Raw genomic sequence first — 13,545 nt, forward strand, 5'->3', positions numbered from 1 at the left:
TCTTAACAGTGAAATTCATTGCAGTGAAATACTTGCAAATAATATTTCCGTGGCTTAGCCAGTTGGGACTTCTCACTCGTGTTCAGTATCGTACTGAAGTATAAGGGTTATCCAGAAAACGTATAGGAGAAAAATAACTTTTTCATTTGAAAGCGATGCTTAAATATTTCTTTCCAACATAATCTTCTCACAGATTTAGGCACTCACAATAGTTGCGAACGAGGTTTGAAATTCCATTGTCGACAAATTAAGCTTCAGTCAGTCACGTCCCCACCTTACACCGCATATTTAACAAACTAGCTTCTGTTCAACGATGTGCTGCAACCAACATGGTGAAACTTATGGATAGCTAAACGAGAGCTCCGTTATGGTCAATGGGCTGTTTCCTTCTCATCAACTTTGCGACCAGTTCATCAGTCACAATCCTTGTTTGTCCATCTCGCTCTTCATAGTGAACACCAGCCTGGCAACTTCTAAGCCTAATGCACTACTGGCGCACTCCGCCGTCAGTGATTATGTTGTTTGCGTACACATTACACAGTTGGTAATCAGTTTCAAGTGGTTTATAGTGTGTCGTTTGCTAACAAAAACCTTACTACTGACCGCGCTGCTCAACTCGCGGGATTTTCAGTTGCAGCAAATATTTAAAATTTTTTACTGTGAAACAACGGGAAGCGGCACGAGCTTCTAGCTGCCAAGGCCGGATACCGACAGAATCAGCAAACGCTCAGGGTTACCAGATTCTTCCATTCTCCTGTATCCAACTGCGGAACAAAAATAGCCAAATTATGGTCATCTTTTTATAAATAAAAATAGCCAAACTATCACCATTTTAATCAGTTAACCTAGTTGACCTAAGCTGTCGTATGACTCGACAACGGCAGTCCGTGAAATAAGTTCACTGAGCTGGCTGGTCATTCACTAACCGCTAAAACACACTCCAGCAACCTCAATACTCACACGCGCTAGACTGGACGTAACTGAGGAGCCTTCCTCGTCAGACAAACATTTCGCTAGTCCAGCCGGGAATTGGACCCAAGTACTCTAACGAGCGAGCTGTCAAGCCAATGAAAATATAGTCGTATTGTAAATGAAATAGTGAGAATCTGGAAGTTACAGTAGTTACTATATTATAGTTACATTTAAATATCACATTAATTAATTTGAGAACTTGTAACATAACATGACATGGTTCATGAATCAGTATATCAAACTTGTGCAAGGGATATTCTCATGCACCCTCGGTTACAGGAAATCACTTTCATCTTCTTCAATATTGCTGTTTACAGCTGTTGAATAAGTTGAGCTATTGAGCTTTGTAAACATCTCTTTAATGCATACAAAATCGTTACAACACTTAGAGGTGAGATGGACTTTAATTTGTAACAGTTCACTTAGCGTTTTTACTTTCATTCTATTTCGACTTTTATTTTTGTTGCATTCATAATACTGAATACTCTTTCCACTACAGCATTAGAAATAGGTAGTGACATCAGCAATAACGCGAATGCAGCTAACTCTTTGAAAATTAAAGAGCCTCCATCATTTTTGTGGTGTAAAACTGTTGCCCAAAATTTGTATGAATGTGTCAAAATGTTGCGTCCATAAAACATAACCCAGCTAACTTTATCACAGGCGAAATATTTTCAGTCTTCAAGAAGAATGTAATACTCCAAATTGCAAACGAAGCAGGTGCTGACTGCTGTGAGTAATCCCGAAGTGTTGGTGTAATAATTCATGGTTGCAAAACACTAACACGAGTTGTTTACAGAAGAATGGGAAAACTGGTAGAAGCTGATCTCGGGGAAGATCAGTTTGAACTCCAGAGAATTGTAGGAACACGAGAGGCAATACTGACCTTAGGAGTTACCTTAGAAGACAGGGCAAGGAAAAGTAAATCACGTTTATAGCTTTTGTAGATTTGGAGAAACCTTTTGACAATGTCGGCTGAAACAAACCCTTTGAAAGCCAAAGGCTATTTGCAACTTGTATAGAAACCAGATGCTAGTTGCAAGAGTCGAGGGGAATGAAAGGGAAATCGTGGTTGAGAAGAAAGTGAAAAAGGTTGTAGCCTATCCCTGATATTATTCAATCTGTACACTGCGCAAGCAGGAAAGAAAAGGAAAGAAAAATTTGGAGAAGGAATTCAAGTTTACCGACCAGAAATAAAAACTCTGAAGTTTTCTGATGAGATTGTAATTACGTCAGAGACAGCAAACGACTTGGAAGGGGAGCTGAACGAAATGGACAGTGTCTTGAAAAGAGGATGTAAGACGAACATTAACAAAAGCAAAATGAGGGTAAGAGAATGTAGTCAAATAAATCAGGCGATGCTGAGGGAATTAGATTAGGAACCGATACTTTAAAGGTAGCAGCTGAAGTTTGCTTTTTAGGCAGACAAACAGCTGATGAGAGCCGAAGTAGAGGATATAAAATGTCACGAAAAGCATTTGGGAAGAAGGAAAATCTGATAACATCGCATGTACATTTAACTGTTCGGAAGTCTCTTCTGCAAGTGTTTGTCTGGAGTGTACCCATGTATGCAAGTGAAACGTGGACGATAAGTACAGGATGTCTCTAAAAGAATGTAGGTATTTCGAATGCATATATTTACTAAACTTGAAAACATACGAATGTGAAACTTTACACTCATATTTACGAACCTCTCAAATTCAGATTACAAATGTGCAATATTTCCTCCATCAGAGACACGAACAATATCACATCTATACTGAAATTCCTCCCATACTCGGACAAACATGCCCTTCGTCACTGATGTTATGGCAGTACGGTTCTTCAATTTCTCCAGGTTCAGTGGGAGCAGTGGTACATAAACGTTGTCTTTAACGAAACCCTACAAGAAGAAGTTAGAGGGTGTGAAAACCGGTGACCGTGGAGCCCAGCTGAGACGTGTTAAGTAGCCAGCTCCTTGACGACCAATCCAACGGTTCGTTAGAGTTTCATTCAGATATTCAAGCACTTGGCGATCGCAGAGAAATCGGTGCCACATCTTCTTGAAAATAAAGTTGTCTTCATGCAGCCTCTGAAACAATCAGTTTTGTAACATAGCGAGAAACTGCTGACCGTTAACCGTGTTTCCATCAGAGAAGAATGGGCCGTAAACAGATGATCGGGATATCGCACAAAACACATTGACTTTTGGCGAATCTCGTACATGTTCAATAGCTGCATGTGGGTTCTGTAGGCACCAAATTCGAGCATTGTATTTGTTTACCTGACCAGTAACATCACTGAACACGATGCGTCGTGGGAAAGTGTTATCATTGTCAATAGAGTCAAGAATTTCGTTACATAATGCCACAGGGTTGCGTTTGTCATCAGGACGCAGAACTTGTAACAGCTGTAACGTGTACGGCGTTATAATCAACCAAAGTCTCGAAACATGCCAAACTGTTGACTCTTCCTGGCAGATTAAAACTGTGTGCCGCACCGAGACTTGAGCTCGGGACCTTTGCCTTTTGCGGGCAAGTGCTCTACCAACTGGAAGGTAAGAGGCGAGGTACTGGCGGCAGTAAAGCTGTGAGGACGGGTCGTGAGTCGTGCTTGGGTAGCTCAGTTGGTAGAGCACTTGCCTGCGAAAGGCAAAGGTCCCGGAACACAGTTTTAATCTTCCGGGAAGTTTCATATCAGCGCACACTCCACTGCAGAGTGAAAATCTCATTCTGGAAACATCCCTCAGGCTGTGGCTAAGCCATGTCTCCGCAGTATCCTTTCTTTCAGGAGTGCTAGTCCTGCAAGGTTCGCAGGAGAGCTTCTGTAAAGTTTGGAAGGTAGGAGACGAGGTACTGGCGGAAGTAAGCTGTGAGGACGCGTCGTGAGTCGTGCATGGGTAGCTCAGTTGGTAGAGCTCTTGCCTGCGAAAGGCAAAGGTCCCGGAACACAGTTTTAATCTTCCGGGAAGTTTCATATCAGCGCACACTCCACTGCAGAGTGAAAATCTCATTCTGGAAACATCCCACAGGCTGTGGCTAAGCCATGTCTCCGCAATATCCTTTCTTTCAGGAGTGCTAGTCCTGCAAGGTTCGCAGGAGAGCTTCTGTAAAGTTTGGAAGGTAGGAGACGAGGTACTGGCGGAAGTAAAGCTGTGAGGACGGGTCGTGAGTCGTGCTTGGGTAGCTCAGTTGGTAGAGCACTTGCCTTCGAAAGGCAAAGGTCCCGAGTTCAAGTCTCGGTCCGGCACACGGTTTTAATCTGCCAGGAAGTTTCATATCAGCACACACTCCGCTGCAGAGTGAAAATCTTATTCTGGATGCCAAATTGTTGTTGTAGGCAGTTGTATCTCCCGACTGGCACGACGAGTTGATTTTTCAGGACTACGTTGGAAAGCAGATTGCATTCGTGCAACATTTTCTTCAGGAACACGAGCGAGGCCAGGACTTTTTCCTTTACATACACATCCTGTACCTAGAAACTGTCGACGCCATCTGCGAATGTTCCACCCATTCGGAGGATCAATTTGGTACCTCGACCTGCAACGTCTTTCACTGTAATCACGGAATTGCACTTCGCAAACTGGAAAACGTAAAATGATTTCTGCTGTGGACTAGCCATTTTAAACGTATGACGGTTACCAAGCAAAAGAGAAGACAACTGACATCTAGTGGCTATTAATATAAACTAGACTATGTATTCGTTTCTCCAATAACCGAGCTGAGGTGAAGCTATCGATAGTTTGGACAAAATAATACTTTGTAATACGTATATTCCTTTTGAAATACCCTGTGTTTTAGATAAAAAGAGAATAGAATGTCTTGAAATGTGGTGCTGTGGAAGAATGCTGATGATTAGATGGTTAAAAATGCTCCAAAAGGCTCTGAGCACAATGGAACTTCTGAGATCATCAGTCCCCTAGAACGTAGAACTACTTAAACCTAACTAACCTAAGGACATCACAAACATCCATGCCCGAGGCAGGATTCGAACCTGCGGCCGTAGCGGTCGGGCGGTTCTAGAGGATGGTTACATCATGTGATTAATGAATAGGTACACTCATGTTCAGAGAAAAACAGAACATTTTGAAAGAATAGACATAGGACGTTCGTATTCACAGGACATGTACATCAGTATGTATTGCAGAAATGATTAGCATTTTTGTCACCTCGGTTCAGAATGTGTCCTGTTGCCTAGCACGCACATGGTCCACCCATGGGCCCTGATAACTTGTAACATGCGTGGTGGCGTTTAAGCTTATAAGGGGCAAATGGCGTCATTTGGTATGGCTATCCCTGCTGCACTCACCTGGTTCCAAAGTATGTTGGTGGTGGTTGGCGTTGGGTCACAGTGCTGCACCCTTCGTTTCACCATATCCCACACGTTTTCGACTGGCGACAAGTTTGCTTATTTGGCGGGTCAGGGCCAAAGGCAGATATCCTTTGACAGCCAGAAGGCACATGTTCGTGCAGCAACACATGGTCGTGAATTGTTTTGCTGAAACATGGCATCTGAGGTCTTTCGCAGGAAGGGTTTGGGTACTGGTCGCAGGGTGTTTTTCGCGTAGGTCACAGTGGTCACAGTGCCTTGGACACGCACCAACTGTGATTTGTGGTTCTACCCAGTAGCACCCCACACCATAAGGCATTGCGTTGTCGCTGAATGTCCTGTGCGAATGCAGTCGAACCAAACTGCGGCCGTCATTTTCAACAAACAGAACCTGGTTTCGACCAAACACTCTCTGTGCTGCCAATCCTGTCACCAGTGATGTAGTTAAAATGGTTCAAATGGCTCTGAGCACTAAAGAACTTAACATCTGTGGACATCTCTTGTCCACGTCGGCCAGCAGTGATGTAGTTACATACATCATTGCCGTCTAACATGTTTCTGCGCATTCGTCAAAGATAGGGGGAGAAGTGGACGAATCCCACGTAACCCATGGCACAATAAACGGCGACGTACACCCCTGGCAGTGTATGATGTGTTACAGTGTTCCACTCTCGCACCAGAGCCGAGGGCGACGCAGATCTGTCCTGCCATGCCATTCGGATGAAGTTTCGACCCTCTGGTGGGTAGTCTGCGTGGTGCGACCTGACCCATCTTTTGTTCTACGGCCTTCCGTGAACCATTCTGCACCCACACGTTGCAACGCCGAATCACTTCGTCCCACACGAGTAGCAATTTCCCGGATGGATGCTTCACATTCTCCCACGGCTATAATGCACCATCTTTCAAACCTAGTGATTTGACGGTACGGTTCGCGCTTACCTCTACGAGGAGTCCTGCATGTGTGTTCAAGTTACACTTCTTCATTACCTTCGGTTTACAGCGACAACGAGAGGCGCAGGCACATTTTACCGGTAGGTGATGATGAGTCGAGGAATCGATGTTGACCTTGAAGACTCGGGCTGACATGGTTCAAATGCTAATTATTTCTGCAGAACATTCTTTTGTAAATGCCCTGTGAATATGAACGTCCGATCTCTCGTCGTTCAATTTGCACTGTTTTTTCTGAACACGAGTGTACTTTGATAGAACCGGGGAGAAAAGAAGTTTGCAGCATAGCTTAACTAAAAAAAGGATCGGTTGATGCGAAATATTAGAGGCATCAAGGGATCACCAATTTAGTATTGGAGGGAAGTGTGTTGTTGTTGGTGGTGTTGGGGGGGGAGGGGGAGGGGGAAGGTGAGGGGGGGGGGAGGGAATCGTTTAAATTACAGAGGGAGACCAAGAGATGAATACAGTAAGGAGGTAGGTTGTAGTGGTTACTCGGAGGCGAAGAGGCTTCCACAGGATGGAGCTGCTTCAAACCAATTTGAAAACCACAACCACACAATTATAAAGATTCGTAGAAGTTGAAGCTCTTTGAAACAGCCATCCATTCGAGTCACTCATCTCTGTACTATTAAACTTCTATGTTGTACATCTTCATAGACTTTCGTTATGAACTGAATTAGGTTCCAGTTAATTTGTTTTCCTTCCTTGGATGTATTAAACAACGCCCTTTTTATTAATTTTTATTTATTATTTCTTCACTGGATTACCCTTTAATCCGAAATGTTATTGAGGCTCTTTTATTCGTCTACATACTTGATGCATATTTTCCTTTACAATATCCCTAAACTCCACAATTCATTATCACAACTTAAAACTGTGAAGTAAACTGTGTGATAATCTTCGATATCTCAACAGGAGTTGATCATTGTATAGAATTACACATATTAAGTAATACAAAAACTGCTAGCAATGTATGTGATGCAAGAGGTTTTTACAACTGTCACGGAAACAGTCAACAAATCCACCACAGATTAACCATTCTCGTGAAGTCAGACCTCAAACTGGCTACAAAGGTATGAACAGGATTAATACTGCCTTTATTGTTTCGCGTACGTATCGACCGTTTATCTTCGCTTTTGTGATGTGATTGAAGAGCGCAAAGGCTTTCCCGTGAAAGTCGTTTGAATTATAACAAAGCAGAATATTTTGCACGTCTACTGAGCTGGTAACACTGCTGCTGGCATAAGTAATCTACGTAGCGGAAAGCGATTTCGAAGTACAAACGTGTGCTTGTGTGTGTGTGTGTGTGTGTGTGTGTGTGTGTGTGTGTGTGTGCATTGTATTCAGAGGAAGGGGCGGAGATAACGTGCATGCAAGTTCAGAAATATGCTTCCGCTCTGCCACAATACATAGAGGCAGCGCTTTTAACAGCGCAGCCGTTTGGGGAATGCATTTATTATTAGACTCGTCTACAGATTTATTTGTGCAACGACTGCACCATACTCTTTCTTACAAGTGATCAGTGAAATGAGCTTGAGTAGTATCTATTTTTTTTATTATCGATTTTTGGAGAATCTCTAGATGGATTTCTGTTTCACATGACATTAAATTCAATGGTTGCTGTACAGTATTAAATTTCTTAATTTTTCGTTACTACTGTTCCTGTTGTTATTACAAATATACGAAAGATATCTGAAGTCCTACAAACATTCAGAAGCGAAATTTACAGAAACGTTATAGGTAATTTCTCTTGTATCCAAATAAGAGGGGAAAAAATATAGAGGAAACGATGCTGAAGATGTAAGTGGCAATCTTGGACTTTGGTAATATTACGTTAGTGTAAACGGGATGACATTAATACAGGACGAATACGTCCCACAGGAATATACACCACATAGTTCTCTGTCGCATTGAATATTTTATTAACTTTACAATCATTGTATGGCTGTTTCTGTGAAGGTTAAAAAGAAAAACATATATCGCAAGGCTACCGAATTGTGAACGATAAACTTCGTTTATCTTGGCACACCAAACCACTAACGAATACAAAATGAGGCCCCAAAAGGAAAGCGAGGAAGACTGTAAGAGCCATCTGAAGGTAGATTTGTTTCAAAACCGAAACCGATAATGGTTTGATGTAAATAATTGTTTTAAAACCATACTTTCGGTTGGTTGCTGTTAAAATCATAAACCATGTGATTGTACTACTGGCACGATTCCCAGTATGTCTTTCGACAAGACATTGTTACGTAGCTTGCACAGAAACGTTTAAGCAGTCATTCTACCCACGCTCCACGCGCAAATGGAACGAGAAAAGCCCGGTGAAATTTTAAGTACACTTCACTGTTTTGCAGGGTACAGAATTAGGTTGTAAGATGCCCCTTACCTTTAAGACACATTTTATTTCCGTACGTTTTATTGTTCTACAAATTTGTATCGCGTCTGTACATACCATGTAGCATTCAGTGAGTAAAGCGGTAGTGCAAAACGCGACAGCAGGGTGTAAGACTTCAATTCCCATTCTGGGTGAAAGAGTCCGCGGACAATATGGCGTTGCCAGTGTACGATGGTGCGAGGCGCTCCGCTTAGTAGGGTGTTGATAAAATATCGATATATCGGCATAAAAATTTTGTTCAAACAATATAGATGAAGTATGGCGATATTTTCTTCACCGATATATCGGTATCGAAAGGGCAATATCGAGTGCCGCTATTTTTATTGTATATTATATTTTTTCGACATTTTCTGTAAATATTTGCAATTGCTCTTTTGAAACTGTTATAGAAGACAATTTAATTAAACTGTGTGAAGGAGTGTTACTACTTTTGTAGCTTTTATCTCGTGTTGTCTCTCTCTTTGACTGTGTGAAGCAAGTATAGATGGCCCAAAGAAGTTGTCCCCTTGCGGTAGGAGGTGGCGGAGCGAATGAGATAGCAACATTTCCGATGTGAAGAAATACCACACCAGTTGCGTTAAAAATAATTTTTAAAGCAACTAGTGTGCTGTTTCTTCACATCGGCATTCTTTAAAAATAATTGCTGAAACTGATCAACAAAAAACCTGAATGACAAGTTTGGTCTTCGCTGTAGGCGGAGGCGTGTGAGGGGATATGCTGACGTAATCGGCGCTCGACGCTACCACCAAAAACTGCAACACGTAACTTCCACCACGAAATTTTGATACTACGGCTATTAGTTCATTGGCATTTTTAGAAATTAAAAAAACCGGGAAATTGACATGAAGCGTTCCGGACATATCCGATATGTGAGGAAACCGAACGGCGAATCCATGAGACAACTTTCACTGTGCCATTTACACACAGTTACCATTGGTAGCATAGTTGTTATCAGAAAGCATGAGCGTCCATCGTTTTCTTTTCAATTTTTGGTCTAAGGGGGATAAGCAGGCTGATGCTGGATGTTCTGCGGAATATCTAACAATAAATCAAATAAAGAAATAAATCTAATGATAAATTGCAATATACTGGTATTATATTTGCAACGTGCAACCGATATTTTCTTTGCGCGGTACCTCGTCATTGCTTCCGTTGATATGTATCTGACTAATTTCGATATATCAAGGGCAGATATCAATACCTTCCCATATATCGATATGTCGGATCACGGATATTTTTAACAAATATCAACAGTTACGTCAGCAACGAGATACGCAGGAATAACAGATTTATTCCGGTGCAGAGCAAGTGATCTTGCATAATGCTAATAGAAGTTGATTTTCCAATACAGATATTGGGACTAGCCTACATACCACAAAAAATTCTTTACGACAGTAATATAGTGCCAGAAATCGTCCATTTTAATGAATAAATGAGTTACGTTTAACGTTTGGTTAAAATGTACGACCGCGACGAAATGCCTCAAGTGTGAGTACGAAATACAATGCCGACAGGATCCCTTCCGATCTGATTTCCAGTTAATCATTATTAATTGTGTCGATATTCAACACTTCACAGGAAGTGTAACTGCTCTTTACAGAGAACCCTACGGCGCCGATAGCGCTTTTGCGAGGGACATGAAGTTAGAGAACTTCCCGGCAAAACAGGTAGAAAAAATCCTGCACGTAGACTCACTAATGTAGTCCAAGGACGGATTGTCTTAATCTGGGCAAAGCTCGGACAGAGAAGCACGGCCACTGATACTGTGCACCTCTTATAACGTCTTTAACGGACTGTCTGGCTAAACTGAGACATTTAAGGAGGTGTTGTACAAAGGGGGGGGGGGGGGGGGAGGGTTCCCGCAAGCTGTAATTTCAATAGGAGTTCGCACCCTGAAATTAGAGATTACACGGTGTATTAGGATACAATATGCAAACAGTAATTAGAAAAAGTGACCTTCGTAATAAACGACCAGTAAATCACAGGAAAAAGTCCAGCCTTAACTACAACCACACTCTTCTTGCTAAAAGACTCACTGGGTGGTCGGTGCAGCTAGTGCCTTACTTACATCATTTGAAAAGGCACGAAGAATACTTGTTGGACCACAGTGCGTTCATCCAGCCAGCTACCGCCCGCAAACGTCGGAAAGTACGCGTTGATATACCAAAAAAGCAGGGAACTCCATTCGCTCTCTGGTCATGCATTGTACTATCGAACACAACACTGTAGTTCCTTTTTGTCACCCCCCTGTGGGTTCGGGGGTAAGAATAGGCCCACGGTATTCCTGCCTGTCGTAAGAGGCGACTAAAAGGAGTCTCAAACGTTTCGGCCTTATGTGATGGTCCCCTACCGGGTTTGACCTCCATCTTCTAAATTCTTCCGAAGAGCGAGCTGATTGGGGAAGGGCGCCTTACAAGGTGCAATGTGTCCATCGCTCATTACCATCTCTAGCTTGGTTGGTCGTCGTCGCATAGCTGTCACGCCCACTCACCATCTCTAGGGCGTGGCTTTGTTCTTGGGTGCGGTTTTTGCAGTCTGCTCTGCTGTGTCGCTTTATGCGCCAATGACGGTCATGGGCTACATTTCACCTGAAATCCAGCACGGTAGCCAGTCCGTTGTGGTGGGGCCGCCATGTACCCTGTCGGTTGTAGCCCCCTGACAACACAGGGATCGCTCTACTGATGCCTGCGCCGTTAACTCCCCGCGTATGCCAAGGAGTAGATGCCTGTCTCCTTGGGGCATCGGGACTCCCGGCAATGGCCATCCCGCCAGGTGGTCGTTGCTGAGGCTGGGTGGCGCCCGTGGGGAGGGCCCTTGGTCGGAGTAGGTGGCATCAGGGCGGATGACCCGCGATGAAGCGTGGTACATCATCTCTTGCTGGCGGCCAGCCGCCAGCAGTCTCTAAGCGTTCTCGGCCTCAATACAACGCTCAGGCATATGATCCACAATCGTTCCCCTCCCTGGCCACACCATGGGAGGAACGAAAGGCTACGGTTGGCAGCGAACCTTATTCACCTCGCTATTTAGTCTGTACACGAGTCGATGGGGAATCGTATATGGCGACCAAGCCTCAGTTTTTTGTCGGGCACTTGGAGGACAAGTTTGGGGAGGTGGAGGGCTTGTCCAAAATGCGCTCTGGGGCAGTATTGATCAAAACGGCATCCTCTGCACAGTCACGGCGGTTACTCGCTTGTGACAAGTTGGGGGATGTTTCCGTCACGACCACACCCCATAAGAGTCTCAACATGGTTCAGGGCATTATATTCCATAGGGACCTACTCTTGCAGTCAGACGACGAGCTACGCGCCAATTTAGAACGGCGGGGTGTTCACTTCGTCCGGCGCGTCCATCGGGGTCCGAGGGATAATCAGGTAGCCACCGGTGCCTTCATCTTGGCCTTCGAGGGTGACGTCCTACCCGAAAAGGTCAAGGTGATGGTCTACCGATGTGATGTGAAGCCCTATATCCCTCCCCCAATGAGGTGTTTCAAATGCTGGAAGTTCGGCCACATGTCATCTCGGTGTACTTCCAGCATGACATGCAGAGATTGTGGACGCCCTTCACATCCTAATACTGCATGTGCGCCGCCTCCCATCTGTGTGAACTGCGGCGAACACCATCCCCCTTGCTCGCCAGACTGCAAGGTTCTACTGAAAGAACGAAGGATCATGGAATATAAGGCCCTGGACTGCATGACCTATACTGAGGCTAAGCGGAAATACGACAGGCTACATCCTGTGGCTCTGACCAGCTCCTATGCCACCGCTGCCAAAACAGTAGTTTTGTCATCTGCTGCACCGATTCCACTGAACACTCTGAGCCGGAATACTACACCTGCCCCCTTGATGGTGGGGGGCACTTCCCCATCTGTTGCTCCTGCACCACCTACCTCAGGAGCAACGACCCCCCAACCATCGGGGACACAAGTCCCCAACTCTAAGCCGGAGAAGCGTCCGACTTCTTCGGCGACTCTCTCTCGCAAGGGATCCCTCGGGTCCCTCCCTTCCCAGGTTTCCACCTCTGGGAAGGGTGACGTCAGCCAATGGCTGAAAAGCAGGCCAGCGGCTGGTCGCAGGGCTTCCCGCTCCTCCTCCGTCCCGGAGACTGACTCGGTGGAGCCCTCCCAGCCAGTAAAGCCCAAGGAGCAGAGAGAGAAGACGAAGAAGAAGAAGGCCTCTAAGGCCAAGGAACGCGCGGTGGCATCCACCCCACCGCTCCATACAGGCTCTGCGTCTGAGGCTGAGGTGGAGATCCTGGCGTCCGCTGAGGACCTGGATCTCGCCATACCCTCAGACGCCAAGGATGCCGATTGTACTGGTCCTCGATCGGTGACAGCAGGTGACCCAGTGACGTGATCTGCCTCCTCGGTCCCTTCACGCCTATTTCGCCCATGGACAAAGTGATTCTCCAGTGGAACTGCAGCGGTTTTTTCCACCACCTTGCTGAGCTCCGCCAACTCGTCAGCAGTCACCCTTTCTTCTGCATTGCCCTCCAGGAAACGTGGTTTCCGGCAATGCGGACCCCTGCCCTACGAGGGTATCGGGGTTATTATAAGAACCGGGCAGCTTATGAGAGGGTGTCTGGTGGAGTCTGCGTCTACGTCCTTAACTCTATCTACAGCGAGTGTGTGCCTCTTCATACACCCTTAGAGGCTGTCGCTGTAAGGATGTGGACGCCTCAGCCTATTACTGTCTGCAGTTTGTACCTTCCGCCGGATGGTGATGTCTCTCGTCATGTGTTGGCTGCATTGATAGGACAACTGCCGCCTCCCTTTGTGTTGCTGGGCGACTTTAACGCCCATAACCCCTTGTGGGGTAGCGCCGCGATTACTGGCCGGGGCAGAGATGTCGAGACTCTTCTGTCACAGCTTGACCTCTGCCTTTTAAACACGGGAGAGGCGACCCACTTTAGTGCGGTCCATG

At 45.1% G+C, this 13,545-nt stretch overlaps 1 protein-coding gene and 1 non-coding gene across 9 annotated transcripts in view; both read left to right on the forward strand.

Moving 5' to 3' along the window:
• LOC126336504 (neutral ceramidase-like) overlaps window positions 1-13,545 on the forward strand; it is a 489,135-nt gene that overhangs the window by 225,622 nt on the left and 249,968 nt on the right. The window lies entirely within an intron of this gene.
• On the forward strand, window positions 4,127-4,201 carry Trnas-cga (transfer RNA serine (anticodon CGA)). The gene has a single exon. It is a non-coding gene; the product is annotated as a tRNA-Ser (tRNA).

The sequence above is a fragment of the Schistocerca gregaria genome, chromosome 2, assembly GCF_023897955.1.
Source record: "Schistocerca gregaria isolate iqSchGreg1 chromosome 2, iqSchGreg1.2, whole genome shotgun sequence".
Taxonomy (NCBI): domain Eukaryota; kingdom Metazoa; phylum Arthropoda; class Insecta; order Orthoptera; family Acrididae; genus Schistocerca; species Schistocerca gregaria.